Below are 16,252 nucleotides of genomic sequence, written 5' to 3'. Positions count from 1 at the left end.
ATCCTCTAGACCTGTAATCTTCTTGTCATCAAAAGACATGTGAATAGATTCCATGACCACTCTTGTTCTCAGATTATAAACTCTGAAGGATTTTATAGATAATGGATATCCAACAAAAATGTCTTAATTAGCTTTTAGATTAAATTTTGTAAGTTGTTCAGGATGAGTTTTTAGAACAAAACATTTGCAGCCAAAAATGTGAAAGTACTTCAAATTTGGCTTATTTCCTTTGACCATCTCAAATGGTGTTTTACCATGCTTGTTGATCATGTTATATTTTATGTGAAGCAAGCAGTTTTTATAGCCTCAGCCCAGAAGTAGGTAGGCAATTTTGCTTCCTCAAGCATGGTCCTAGAAGATTCTATGAGAGATCTATTATTTCTTTCTACAACTCTATTTTACTGTGGAGTTCCAGGGGCAAAAAATTTGTGTTTGATCCCCTTGTACTTGCAGAACTCTTCCATAGTGCTGTTCTTGAATTCAGTTCCATTATCACTTCTAAATATCTTGACTTTGTGAGCTGATCCTTTTTCCAGTTCCCTTACATGATCAAGAAGAATGGATGGTGTTTTATCCTTGGTGTGCAGAAAATACACACATGTGTATCTTGTATACTCATCAATAATAACAAGTGCATACGTCTTCTTTGCAATAGACATTACATTTACTGGTTCAAAAATATGAATGTGTAATAAGTGATATGGTTCAAGAATTGAGGATTCAGTTTTACCCTTGAAAGATGATTTCCTTAGTTTGACTTTCTGGCATGAATCACATAAGCCATCAGGAGTAAATACTGTATTGGGCGATCCTCTTACAAGATCTTTCTTCAGAAGTTCATTGATGTTGTTGACATTGAGATGAGAAAGTCTTTTATGACAGTTCCAGCTATCTTCCACGGATGCTCTACTAAGTAGACATACTTTAGAATTATCAGTATTTGTGGAGACCCTGGCTTCATATAAGTTACCATGTCTAACACCAGTCATTACAATCTTGCCATATGATTTACTGACAATTTCATAATGTTCCTCTTAAAATTTCACATGGTAACCTCTGTCACAAATTTGACTCACAGTGATCAAATTATGCTTTAGACCTGCAACCAGCGCTACATCTTCAATGATGACATTTCCAAGCTTAATCTTGCCATATCCCAAAGTCTTTCCTAAGTTACCATCCCCATAAGAAACATTTGGGTCAGCTTCTTCCTTAAACTCTGATAGCAGGGATTTATTTCCAGTCATATGTCCCGAGCATCCACTGTCCAAGACTAGAGAATTCTTCCTGTTACCATGCAATTGGATTTAATAATTAATTAGTGTTTTTAAGGACCCATACTTGCTTGGATCCTTTGGCCTTTTTAAGTTTGTTAACATTTGCAGCATAAGACTTTGAATAAGAGTTTATGCTAACATTATTAATATCAGAGTTTACACATGCAGAATCTACTTTAGATTTATTCAAAGAGGGTTTCGGTTCATAATAGTCATAATACAAACTGTGATACTCTTTACATGTGTAAATTGAATGCCAAATACTCCCACAATGAAAACATGGATTCTGTGGTTTATATCTAACTGTTCTATTCCTAAATTCTGACTTAGGAGGAACATTATTGATCCTATTATTCTTCCTGCAAGAAACAACAAGATGATTAGTACTACAACAGTTTAAACAGACCTTTTTAGGTGCATTAGAGATGGGTTTATATTTTTTCTCCTTATTTACACCTTCTTTTCCATTCTTAATCTTTCTAGACTATTTTTCCTTGTTTTTTCTTTTTAACATCCTTCAGCTTTTGCTTAAGCTGCTTCTGAGTCATTAAACCAACATTTACTGATTTTGTATGACCAGGTTCCCACTTATCAATTTTTAAATTTGACTTAGATACTGATATTGACCCTTTTTTCATTAACTGACTTAACAGCATCAGCACTTAAGTTAAACTTAATGGGTCTTAACTGAGACTGGTTCAGTTTTACCTTTACATCAGTATTTACTAGTTTAGCTCTGCCAGGTTCCTGTTTATTTCTCTTATCGAAATTAGTCATATCAACATTATTATTCCCAAACAATACAAACAAGAAATACTGAAGGGGGGGGGGGTTGAATGAAATTCTGGCTTCTTTTCAGTTTTATGAAATGTTCTTCTATAAATATATAACTGTGATTGATTTAACCAAAGTGCGGAATGAGAGTAATATTGAAATTAAAGTAAATAAATACAAGTATTTAAAAACTTTTTGGTGGGTTGAACTTTTTCCACCAGAGATATATATTAAGTAGAGAACTCTGTGTTATAAATGTACACAGCTGCTTACAAGTTGAAAAACAAGAACAGAGAAATTCCTTACAGATTTTGCCTTATCTATTTCTATAGAATATTGCTTACTAACTTGTGTTGTTCAACTCGCTACACTTGGTTTATATATCACCAAGTTACATGTTAAAAAGACAAGATAATAAGACAAACTATTTCTAGTCTAATTATATGCTGCTACACTTCTCTTTCCAGCATCTTTGAATATTATCTATTTAGCATGGAAATAGAAATGCTTCTTTTGTTCTCTAAAACCTGAATTAGGATGCCACATTCCATTTGCATACAATCAATGCATATGACTGTCAAGTAACTATCAACTGCTCTTTTGAACCTGATCATCCGTTGAAACTCATCTTGATCATCCGTTGAAACTCAGCTTGATCATCCGTTGAAAGCTTTATGAAACATCCGTTGAGACTGTTTTCTTGGCAGTTAACTCCATTTTATTTATGCAAGATTACAAGGCATCTGATATTTACAATTAACCAACCTATCTTGCATATCAATCTAGTAGTTAACATGTCCTATACATTCTATAGCATCTGTTACATTAAGCCATTTGGATATGCAGGAATGTGCTACTACACTTATTGTACATAAGCTACCCTTTCAATGGATGTTGAAATGATCATCCGTTAAAAGCTATAAAATCACTTAATTAAGATTTATAAAATGTTTTGTTCAAGTTATCATCAAGTACACAGCATATTTCTAACAATCTCCCCCAATTTATGTCTAATGGAATTATATCCATAAATTAGGAGAAATTTGATGATAACAAAACACTTTATGAATACAGTATGAGATAAAGTAGATCAAAAATTACAAGTGCTGCAATTTATTGAAAATTCTTACAAAGAAAGATTTTTGGAGAGTCTTACAATTCATTTTCAAGGTGCTCCTCTTGACTGAGCAAATTTAAATCATTTCCTTGATTGCCTTGTCTTCTTTCCCAGCTTTATATTATTTCCTTCAATTTGATTTTGGAGTTGCCTATAGAATTCTGATTCATCCTCATTTGTTTGATCAAGCTTTTCTTGCATCTCTCTCAGAATCTCATTACTTGTAACCTTTAGCTGATCTTCCAATCTGAAGAATCTTCTGATGTTTTTCTCATCCTTGAACTCCATAATCCAAAATGGCTTCAAATGCACCCTATTTCCAATATAAGGGATTGTCAGTACCCCTGGGAGTTCATTTGGCCCTCTCCAGCTATTCCTTATCTCCTTAAATCTTGTTTAACACCATTTTCTTGGCAACTATATTGAATCCAAAGTCTTTCTTGATTGAGGAGAAGACAGCCACCAAGGTTGAATAGCCTTCATTGAGAATTCTGTGAAGTGGCCATGTTATTTCTCTCCCAGCCTTGTACTTGAAGACTAATCTCTCTGGAAGATGCCTGTAGGTATCAATGGATCTAACTTCTTCCAGCTCATCCAGATAGAGATTTAAGTTAGAGAATTCCTTGATGTCACAGATGTAGAGTTGATCTCCTTTGTTGACAGCATGCTTGGGTTTGACCAAAGACTTGGATTGAAGTTTGGTAGGCTTGACTGTTTTGACTACTCTTTCCTTTTTCTTTCTTGGTTTGTTAAAGATAGGAATATTTAGATCAGGAAGGGGCAAGCTGTCCCAATCTATTGGTTCATCCTTAGGAACAACAGGATTACCATGAAAGGTGATGTTGGGATCAACCTTGAATTCAACCTCCTTTACTGTAGGTATGGCTGTTTGGCTTGAAGTTATAGATTGGATTGGCATGTACGCTTCCTTGTCTTTATTAAAATCTATCTTTCTTTTTGCATTTACCTTGTATCTAAACTTTCTTTTTATCTTCTTTGGTTCTTCTTTCTTTCCTCCATCCAGATTCTTAGATGTCTCAGTTGGCAATATAGCTTCTGTGATTGCAGGCTTCTTAGCTTGGTTCTTGGCATCTAAAGCAGCTTGTTTTTGTTGTTGTTTGAGCCTCATCTTTTCCTCTTTCTTAGCCTCTGTAAAATTTGGATGTCAAGCCACTTCACAGATCAGTTTACCATTTCTGTAGATTTTAGCAATCCTTTTCTTTAGCACTGAGTCTCTAGGGTCCTTGAAGAAAGCTATAGACCTTCCAAGCAGCTTCTTTTCATCTGGCCTAGGGGTTTCATAAGATAGGTCCAGTGGATTCTTGTCTGAATTATTTGGATAATATATTTTTGGTTGAAAAATCACATTGGCCTTTGGAGACTTGTTTGATGAGGGTTGACCCCTTTCCATGTTCCCTAGGCTCATTTCATTGACTGAAATTTGTCTAAAATTGGAGCAGTGAGAAAAGACCCTGTCTTGCTTCTCAATTTGATCAAATTTCTCCTTGATGTTTTCACCAAGCTTCTTCCATTGTGCATCTAGCTCTTGCTCAACAGCTGCTACATCAAGTTGTTTGAATTTTTCATTTTACTCCAACTTGGTAGCTGCTAACTTGATTAGATCAATACCGTCCAAGGCTGGTGGCTTTGAGAAAGCAATTACCGGCACAATTACTTTATTGACTTGAATACTTAGCACTTTCTCCCCCTCACTTGTTGACTCTCCTTGGCTAACTAGAAGAATTGAATCTTTCTCCACCTTTTTGTTAGCATCAAGTTGAGTGGAGAATGAAGTTTGTGCAACCACCAGTTTCTGAAGGAGTTGTTTTGTTGGGCTTGATGTAGATGGATTGCAGTTATTGAAGTTTATAGGGTTTTGAGTCTTGTATCCAAGGAGTCCACCTTGATGGCTAGATCAGAATTTTTCCTTATTTTTCTATTAATGTCAAGCATGGTTGTGTTGGGAAAGTTAGCATTCAGTCTCTCAGAAACATCCTTCTTGACTTGATCAATTTCTGTTTTTAACTCAGTAGCATCCAGATTTTGTTTGAGAGATTGAATTTGATGTAGTTGGAGAGAGTTTAAGTGTGCTTGTAGAAGTTTCTTGGTGTTGGCATTTATAGTAGTTTAAAGAGTTGTCTGAGTTTGTTAAATGATGTGAGACAAAGTGGATTTGAAATAGTGCTCATCACATATTTTGGAAAACACTCAAGATGGCATGTTTGATCTTGAGCTAGGGCCTACTTATCCCCTATGACCATGAACTCTTCTTCATCATCATCTTCATCCCCAAAAATATCCTCAGAACCACCAGTTTCATAATCAACATCATCACTAGCTGTGGGTGGCATGACTGTGATGGCATCCTTAGCCCTTTGCATGGAAGCAGTAGTGTGCACCAAGTTGAGTAGCTTCTCAGCCTCCTCATTGCCCTGTCCAGCCAAAATTTGATATGATGTAACATGATGGGTAAATGTTTCAGCATCCAATGAGATAGAATCTATGATAACTTGATATTCTTGCTGAAACAGTTTCTCTTTTTCTGCATCACTGACATCACTGACATTCATTGACTCACTAGCAATGGGTTCCATCCTTATCTCTCATGTACTTGTTTCTCTCTCATGTTCTCTATGTTTTTGCATCAAGGGCTCCCCTTGGCTTCCCACCCTCATACCCTCACCTTCACCTACTAAGGTGGGACTCCACTCACTCACTTTTTCCAAGCTGGAAGAAATAGCTTGCATACTTTCACTCTTTTCCTCTCCTTTTGCCTGAGAGCAACTCAACCTCTCACTCAATTCAGTCTCTTCCCTCAGTCCTAAGAGTGATTGTACAACGACTAGATCATCTACACTTGTAACAATTGTTGAAGTTTGAAGTGGTGTAATAATATTCAACAGATGAGAAATATCCGTCGAAATAGTAGTTCAGAGTTTCAATGGATGACTTTTGTTAAGCACATCCATCGAGATACAATCACTTGTCAACGGATGAACAATATCCGTTGAAATAGTGGAAATGAAAGAGTTTGAAGTAGAAACTACTATAGAATCTGTGGTGATTGATTTTAGATTTTGTACAGATATTTCAGTAGTTTCAGAAAAAAATGGCAAGTGAGCCAACAGATCATCTAAAAGATGATGCTCACTTGCTTGGACTTTTGACTTCTCCATGAGAGTTTAAGATGGAGAATCAAGAATTGATGAATTGATCATTTCCACATCCAGAGAATTGGTGGGTGAGTTTTGTGTGTGAGGTGCTTCAATTATCAAAGATTTTGGTTGTGACTCCACATTTATAGGAGCCACATCAAGCTGAATTTGAGAAGGTGCAGTAACTGAGTCTGTAACTGTAGTTTTCATAGTGTGTGCACCCTGTGTATCCCTAAGTGTCCTGGGTTTCTTCTTTCTGGAATAAGTTTGGGGTGAGCTTGTATCCCTAACCCTTTTGACCTGTGCTCTTGGCTGAGAGCTTTGTTCAATAGTCACATCCTTTTGGGAGGATGCAACTAGCAATGAGCTAATGTCCTTTTTAAGCACTATAGTTTGTTAAGAAACTGTAGTGTGACTAGGCTGGGATGCACTCACCTCTCCATCCTTATCCTTAGGGCTTCTTTGATGTACACCCTATCCCTCACCAATCTCACAACCCTTTACACTCCCCTCTTGGTTTTTAGTAGATTTTTCAACTAGTTTCTTTTGAGAGAAACTAGAGGGGGCTTTCTTCGATTTGGATTTGGAGACTTTTGGTTTTGTGGATTGGGTATGCATCTGTTTGGTCATTGTCACAGATGCCATTGCCACAGTTGTTTGCAAAAAAATTGGCATGTGTACAAGGGTAACATCCCTGTGGTGATTTGACCTGTTGAGATCAGCAATAACTCTTCTCTCTTGGACCCAACAAGCTAGCTTGTTTGTTGGGTTCTCAATTGAAAGATTCTCAGAAACAAAATTAGCTATCATCATGAAGAATCTAACATAATAAATATTCTTAGACCTCTTCTTTATATCCCCTAATTTACTCCCTAACTCATACATAACAGAAGTACTGAAATTAAATTACTTATCACTAAGAAGCATGTAAAGCATGTGAATAATTGAGTAAGATATAACATCAAAATTGTTGACTTTGCCAGAAAACATTCACCTAACTTAGTGGCAGTTAGAGCACAACCCATAGAGACTAGCATCCTACTCATACCAGTGTCAATGTGTGGAGTATATGTGTTATTTTCGGGTAATTTAAAACATTTTTCAATTGTATCCCAGTTAACAGAGTTTTCATTACCTTTGAGAGTGAATGTAATAGTCTTGTCCCTTGAATTGAACACAACTATAGACCAAATTTCCTCGATAACTTCACAGTAAATGGTTGGATACTCAAGCATGGTATAGTTTAATTTGAAGTTTAGTATGAAGTCCATCATCTTGTGATAGTCTTCAGATGTCGGAATTTGCTTGTTCACCAGAGCCACAAAGTTGTTCTTTTCATAGACGAACCTAGTTAAGGACATGATTTTGACTACGGGTGCCATTTCTGTGATTAAGATTATTTTTTTTGCAGAGAGAGCTTTTTTTTTGCTTTTGGGAAGAAGAAGTTAGAGAAATTGCTTTGAGAAAGATAAAGACAAAGAATAGAAATGTAATTAGTTTTTATACTTTCCCAGAAATAAACTGTCAAAAAGTAAAAAGTAAAATAAAGTGACCAATCAAATTAACCCAAAATAGCCGTTTAAAAATAAGAAAAAAATTGTCACAATTCTAAGATTATCCATTGAAATATACATACAGACTATAAGTAAGTTCGACGGATAATGCTCAAAATTAACGGCTAAGATTGAGTGCAATTCGACGGATGATGATTTAAATTACCCAGAGTAATAATTGATATTACAACGGATGTTAAAATTCAATGGATGTTCATTTTCAACGGATAATGAACATCCGTTGAGATACAAATTCTGACTTAGTCAAAATTTTGCCTAAGAACGGAAATATCAACTTTTACTCTGGCTACATTTCAATTTGCTTTGACATCAAAAATAGATTAAAAGTAGTTAAGCATACCTAGCTCACTTACTAACCTAGAGAAGGTGGACTCATCAGGATCTAACAGAGCTTCCTCTACCTTTTTAGGCTCTTCCTGAGATAGAAAGCTGTTATACAGATATTCCTCTTGAGTTGCTTTCCTTCTTTGCACTCTTGAGGATGCATCACCAATAATCAGTTCAAATGGGTGATCTTTAGTCCATCTTCTCTATAGTGGTAGATTAGCTCTAGATGAAGATGCCTCATTGTTGTCTTGATGTGTGACATAGTTTTGATTGTCAGAAACTCCCCCTAAGTTTATGGATCTTTGACTAGAAATTGGAGTTCTTTCTGATTATGATCTAACTTGACTTCCAAATTCTATTGATGGATCAACAGATGTTGCTCTTTACCTATCGACGGATGATGCAGATTGTCTTTCAATGGATGATGCACTTGGTCTTTCGACGGATGTTGAATTATGTGCTTCATTAGTTGTAGATTTTTTTGCATTGTCCTTAGAGATTGGTTCTTGATGACTTTCATCATCATTGTCATCACTAAACATCTCAATATTATCAAATTTGAGGCTTTCATGAAAATCTCCATCTTATAGTCCTTCAATCTTTTTGTCATCAAACACAACATATATAGATTGCATAACAATGTTGGTTATGAGATTGTAGACTCTGTATGCTTTTCCCACTGCATATCTAACAAAAATTCCTTCATCAGCTTTGGCATCAAACTTTCCATGTTGGTCAGTTTGATTCCTTAAGATAAAACATTTACAACCAAAGACATGAAGAAAGTTTAATGTTGGCTTCCTGTTCTTGAACAATTGGTAGGGTGTCATGCATTTTGCTTGATTAACCAAGGAAATATTCTGAGTGTAGCATGCAGTATTTACAGCCTCTGCCCAGAAATATATTGGTAATTTTGATTCTTTTGGCATTGTTCTTATAGCTTCAATAAGAGATCTATTTTTCCTTTCCACCACTCCATTTTGTTGTGGGGTCCTTGTTGCTGAAAACTCATGCATGATCCCACTCTCTTCATAAAATAATCTCATCACAAAATTCTTGAACTCAGTTCCATTGTCACTCCTGATTCTTCTTACTTTGAAATCAGGATGATTGTTGACTTGTCTTATGTGATTGATGATGATTTCACTAGCTTGATCTTTAGACTTTATGAAATATGTCCAAGAGAACTTTGAGAAATCACCCACAATTACTAGACAGTATCTTTTTCTTGAGATATACAATACATTGACTGGTCCAAATAAATCCATGTGTAGAAGTTGTAGAGGTTCTTCAATTGTTGGATCAAGCTTCTTTTGGAATGATGCCTTGATTTGTTTACCTTTCTGACATGCATCACACAAAGCATCCTTGGAAAATTCCGCCTTTGGAATTCCTCTTACCAAATCTTTCCTGACTAGTTCATTCATAGTCTTGAAGTTAAGGTGGGAAAGCTTCTTGTACCACAACCAACTTTCATCTTGACTTGCCTTGCTGAACAGACAAGTGACAGATTCTGCATTAGATGAGTTGAAATCAGCTTGGTACACATTTCCTTTTCTTACTCCAATAAGAACCACTTTGTTCATTTTCTTGTTGGTCACAACACAAGCTTCAGTAATAAATGTCACTGAGTTACCGTTATCACAAAGCTGGCTGATACTCAACAAATTGTGTTGGAGTCCATCCACTAGAGCAACTTCCTCAATGATGACATTGTCTTTTGAAAGCAAGCCATATCCCACAGTATAACCCTTGTTGTCATCTCCAAAAGTGATACTTGGGCCATCTCTTTCCTTGAAATCAGTGAGCAGGGTAGAATCTCTAGTCATGTGCCTTGAGCACCCACTATCCAAATACCAAAGATTCTTTCTGTTTCTCTGCACACAGCAAAATCAAATCAAGTTAATTTTGGTACCCAAGTTTCCTTGGATCCTGTTTTGTTAGCCTTTTTCTTAGGTTTCTTAGGTTTGTCCTCATTTGACTTGGGCATTTGAAGATCATCCTTAGTCAATTGAGTAGAACCCTTAAAACCATTCATCATTGCACAGGTTGATTAACATGGAAAGGCATATTTTGAAAAAACATGGTATTCAGGTATATCATGCTAAATGGCATTTGTGGCATACTAAATGCAGCATAGTAAGGATTTTGTGCAAACGGCATATTAACATACTGTGCATCCAAATTATGTGCAGGCATAACATTCACAGGCACTGTAGGCATACTGGAAATGAAGGAGGTGCAGACATGGAAAAAGGCATGGCAAGTTTGTAATTAACAGACAAATGATTAACACTACAACACTTAACATAAACTTTTCTAGGAGCAAATTTATCAGGTGTAATATCCGGGATATATCGTGTAATTATTTTTGTTAATAAATAATTAATATATGTGTTTAGCATCCATTATGTGAATTAATTGTTAAGTGTTAAATGTGTTTGGATGTTTAAAAATATTATTAATTGAGTATTTTAATTTTTATATGTCCAAAATAAAATATAAATAATTGTCATATCTTCCTAATTATTTTTAAGTTGATTTATGGATTTATAAGGATCATATGAAATTTATAAAATCTTTTTCCGAGTATTTAAAATCTATTTTATAAAAACCGGAACCAACCGACGTCATCCGTTGTTACGTTTTTGGAACCCGAAACTCTTCCGAGAACTCCTTCCTAACCTAATTGTAATATTCCGAGCATATTCCATGTTTCGACTTTCTCGATCCGGCGTACGGTTTGTCCTGCGCGGGTCCCGGCGCAACATTTTCGATACAATATTCGTTTCGGTAAATCAATAAAACTCGTATTTTCGATAAACGGGAGCTTTTTATTAAACTATCCCAATTATCACCTCGTAGAACGTGTAACCAGGCGCTTAGACCAAGACCGCAATACAAATTGTACTGATTTGGATAATTATCCCGAAAACCGATACCGTTTGGGTCAGTTTTTATAAATAAACGTACCATTTTATATCCGGAATGATCCAACGGGATACTAATTTTCCGTAAATATAAATAGCTTTTTTTTGTATTTTATTTCGTATCAAAATCTTTTGCAGACAGTTAATTATATAATTTTCCAGAGAAAAACCCTATATTCATATAATCTTCCAAGAATCAAACAGCAAAACGAAGGTGTTATTGATCTCTGTTTTCAAAGCTTGAGTAACCAAAACGAAGGATTTGAGGAGTACTATCAGATTCCGAGCTTCGTTTTACTGCAGAAACTAAGGTTATTTTTCTATATTTTTATTTATTTTCGAATTATTTTTATTAAAAAAATGATTTTTTGTTCGGATGATTGTTTGTATGATTTAATGATTGCATGTTGTAGAGCTTGTTTTCCTGATGATTTGGATATATTATACGTCTGATTTGGAGTTCAATAACATGTTCAAAATTGAGTTTGATTTTCGAATTGTGAAATTAGGGTTTATAACCCGTATGAATGTTTTCAATTAAAAAATTTTTGCTTTTTGATTTAGGGGTTATTAGCTGTTGATTTATAGTGGATTGTGTTCCTTATGAAATTTGCAATCGATTGGTATATAGCTCGTTAACAGAGGATTAGTGAATCGAAGGGAGTTGTGTTTTAAAGATTTCCGAAGTTCGCCGGAAACCGGCGATGTTCTTGGCCATTTTCCGGCCAGAACAGGGATGATTGTTGTGTTTTGATTGCATGAATCAATTCCTGGTTTCCTGAAGATCATATCTGGAGCTTGTGGTGGGGTGAGGATGCCGGGAACGTATTCTCCGGCCATCCCCGAAGTTTTCCGGCGACCCCCCTGTAAAATAGCAGTTTAGTACCTGTAGTTTTAAAAACGATGAAGTTAGGTCCCTGAGGTTTCCAGAATTTGCAAATTTTGGATTCCTGTTTTAAAAATATTCAAAAATCATATTTCCTATTGATTTTTATTATAAAAATTCATTTTTAATTTCTAAAAATTCCAAAAATTATTATTTTAATTCCGAAAATTATTTTTAATTCAAAAATAAATCTGAATTAATTAGTTAATTAATTTCATTTAATTTTTAATTGATTGATTGGTCAATTAATTCGAAAATTAATTGATTAATTGATTTAATTAATTATTAATTGATTTTAATTAATTATTTAATTAAATTTAATTATTTAAAAATTCCGAAAAATAGTTTCGAGCTTTAAAATATTATTCTAAATTATTTTCAAGGCTCGATAATTATTATAAAATTGTTTCGAAGCCAGAATTGGCCAACCGAACCCTGTTTGTTTCTCCAAAATTGATCCAATGACCCGTTTTAATTCCGAAAAATGTTTTAAAAATCATTTTAAACACCAAAAAGCTTGTTTATGACCCGAAACTTAGTTATAAATGATATATTATTGATTATGTGACGTGCTATGTGTTATATACGACTTATTGATTGACTATCGGTCTGTGTATTCGATATTTACTTGTTTATTGCGTAACTTTCAATCCGTTAATCGGATTTGGGTAAAACGAAGGGTAAATAGAAGTATGTGTTGAATAGAATCATATGAGTTGAATATTGATAGATGCTTATGATATGTGAGCAGAAGAGGCAAGATGTAGGAAAGGGAAACAGGTAGTTGAAGAGTAAGACGATTGTGATTGGAAGCGAGTGCAGTGTAGTAAGCTAATACCAGGAAAGTGTTATGAACTTTCTCGAGATATTGTCGTGATTGATATTCCTGTTTTATATTGCAAGTGCTTTGAAGCACTTAACCCTAAACCTTGATTCCAGTTATTGATCTTGAGCCTTAACCTGATTCTTTCTAGACCATTGATTGTCGTATACCCAAATACGAACCCCAAATATACGATACTACTCCACAAATACATACAAACTAAATATTAAACACTGAACCAGATTGCTTACACATTCAAACCTTTGTATTTTATGCTTTGAAAGACCAAATCCTTGAAACCCTGAAACATTGATTCATTGTTATCCAATTATTTCATTACCAAGCATCCAAACTTTGAAAATGCTCTTTTAATCCTTATGCAGATTAAAACCATTTCATTATGAAACGTCAAATGTTGTTAATGATTCTGGTTATTGTTTATTATTGCTTATTCTGTTATTATGTTAGAATTGGATTGTTTTTATAAAATTGTGGACCAGATTCGTGGTCAGACCATATAATGGTCAAGTTAGGCCAATGTGGGCCTTGGATCCAGTAGTTAGAGCAGTGTTGTGTGCTTTGCTCGGGGTTAGTGCGTGACTGATCAGCAGCCTAACCTTGGTTTTTAACATGAAAATATAATATTCAATTCTAAATCATAATCCATTGTTCACTTGATATCATAACCATGTTCACCTGATGATCATTATTCTCAGTTTTGTCATTGTGACTTGCTGAGCTAGTTAGCTTATTTGTGCGATGTTGTTTATGTTCTTTTCCAGTTAAGAAGGAACCGGTTGGTACCGAGGATCCCCAGTCCAGCGCGAGAGCTAGGGGTTTAGGTTGATCGAGCTAAGCTAATAGGCTTCTTTTGGGATAATTTGAATTTGTAAAAGTTTGTAATAATGTTTAATACTCAGTTCTGAGTTTGGAATAGTTGGGATTTGAACGGTTTGTAATATAAGTAGATGTGTTTGGCTTGTGTGCATACTTTAACCTGTTGCGATCCATGGTAGTTGGTAAGTAGGGTCATTGCATATTATTATTATCTTTATTATTGTTATAAGCAGGTTATAAATAAGGTGTGTGTGGACCCCAAACTTCTGGCCCGGGTTTGGAGGGCGCCACATCAGGCGTGTAGTTGTTATGTTTGTTAATCCCTACTTTCCCATTTCTATTGTTTTTCCTTTTTGATTATGCTCTCACTTCAATTTTCTCCAGTATGTCATTTAGTTGCTTAATAGACAAATGCCCCACATTGACTCTATTAAATATATTTGTGATGTCATGTCTAATTTGATTTATTTAGTTTCAGATCTTACTATCAGAACTTAACTGGAAATCAGAACTTACTGAAGACAGGAAGTTATCAGAACTTAAGCCATCAGGACTTACATCAGAACTTAAGTGCGGATATACTCCAGGGATGAAAAGCGGCTGATTTACAGGAGAGGATCTGGATTAAACAAAAGAAGATGTGCTTGGAGAGTTGTACAACTAAAGGACTACATTAGATAATCTCTGATTGATGTATTTTAAGAAACAGAACATATCGTATCAATTAGGAGATATCTTGTAACCGTGTAGTATATAAACATAGATTAGGGTTTACACTATATGTGTTATCATTCACGAGAATATTATTCATTGTAACCCTAACAGCTCTTAGTGATATCATACATCACTGAGAGAGTAGATTAAACCTACTGTAACAGAGTTTGAGATATTGAATAAACTTGTTTTCTGTTACATACTTGTGTTTATAATCGAATTGATTGTAGATACTATATTCAACCCCCTTCTATAGTATCATTGAGGCCTAACAAGTGGTATCAGAGCCAATCTGTTAAGCTTATAAACAGTTAAGATCCAAATAAACAATCAATCATGTCTGATCAATCAAAAACACAAGACCCTCAAGAACCTGCAAAGGTTCAACCCATTCAGTAGATATGAAACCATTAGGGTTCCTATGCTCAGGGTGTTTGAGTACCCTGTATGGAGTGTGAAGATGGCCATGTTTCTGGAAGCTACAGATCCAGAATATTTAGACAGAATTTATGATGGTCCATACAAGCCCACAAAGCTTTCTGTGACAGTTGGGAATGAGCCACAGAAGATGATTCCTAAAGAAAAGAGAGAACTCACCACTGAAGACATCTCTTCACTAGGAAAGGATGCAAAGGTAAGACACTTGCTTCATAGTGCACTTGACAATGTCATGTCAAACAGGGTGATTGGATGCAAGATTGTAAAAGAAATCTGGGATGCATTGGAAGTGAGATGTCAAGGAACCAGTGCCATCAAAAAGAACAGGAAGATAATATTTACACAGGAGTATGAGCACTTTGACTCAAAAACTGATGAGTCACTAACTAATACATATGACAGATTCACAAAGCTGTTGAATGATCTGTCACTAGTGGATAAGGAATATGATCTAGAAGATTCAAATCTGAAATTCTTACTAGATCTTCCTGAAAAGTGGGATTTGAAAGCTACTACAATAAGAGACAACTATGAACTTGATGATATGTCTCTTGATGAAATCTATGGGATGATCATGACTCATGAACTTGAGATGGAGAAAATAAAGAAGAGGCATGGAGGGAAGTCTAAGACAGTTGCTTTAAAGACTGAAAAAAAGCCAATTGTCTCTAGGAAGGCAAAAGGAAAGGCTCTCATCATACAGTCTGATTCAGAGTCATCAGATTCTGATGATGCTGATTCAGAACCTGAAAATTTATCAGAAGTGGATGTTGATGCAGAGATGATGCAACTGTGTGCTCTTATGGTGAAGGGTATCACAAAGATAGCCTACGAGAAATTCAGAAAGGGTAAGAAGTTTTTCAGGAAAGGTGGAAGTTCTGACAAGAAAGGGTTCGGAAAGACTGAAGATAAAGGAGGAAAGTCTGACAGAGGAGACAACTCAAATGTCAAATGCTATAATTATGGTAAAAGAGGCCACATCTCTCCTGATTGCAAGAAAGGAAAAAGTGATAAGGGCCAGGCACTTATCACAAAGAAGAAAAGTTGGGCAGACACTTCCGAATCTGAAGAAGAAGTGAACTATGCCTTAATGGCAAATGCTGATAGCAGTTCTGATGATGCTGAACTAAAGGTACCTCTATCAACTCTTGCTTTTGATACAGAAGATATTACTGAGTTGAGATTATTTCTTAAAAACATTTATATTAGCTATATAGATCAGACTTTAGAGAATGAAAGATTAAAATCTGAAAATCTGAAGTACAAAAACAGAAATAGCTATCTTGAAGAAGAGTTAGTCAAGATGAACACTATTCAGACAGAGAGAGATAATGATGTGTATGTTAAGAATGAATTGCTTAAACAGAATGATTATCTAAAAACTGAATTAGAAAAAGAAA

Source organism: Apium graveolens, chromosome 2 (genome assembly GCF_009905375.1).
Source record: "Apium graveolens cultivar Ventura chromosome 2, ASM990537v1, whole genome shotgun sequence".
Lineage (NCBI taxonomy): Eukaryota > Viridiplantae > Streptophyta > Magnoliopsida > Apiales > Apiaceae > Apium > Apium graveolens.
Note: the sequence above shows the minus strand (reverse complement) of the source record.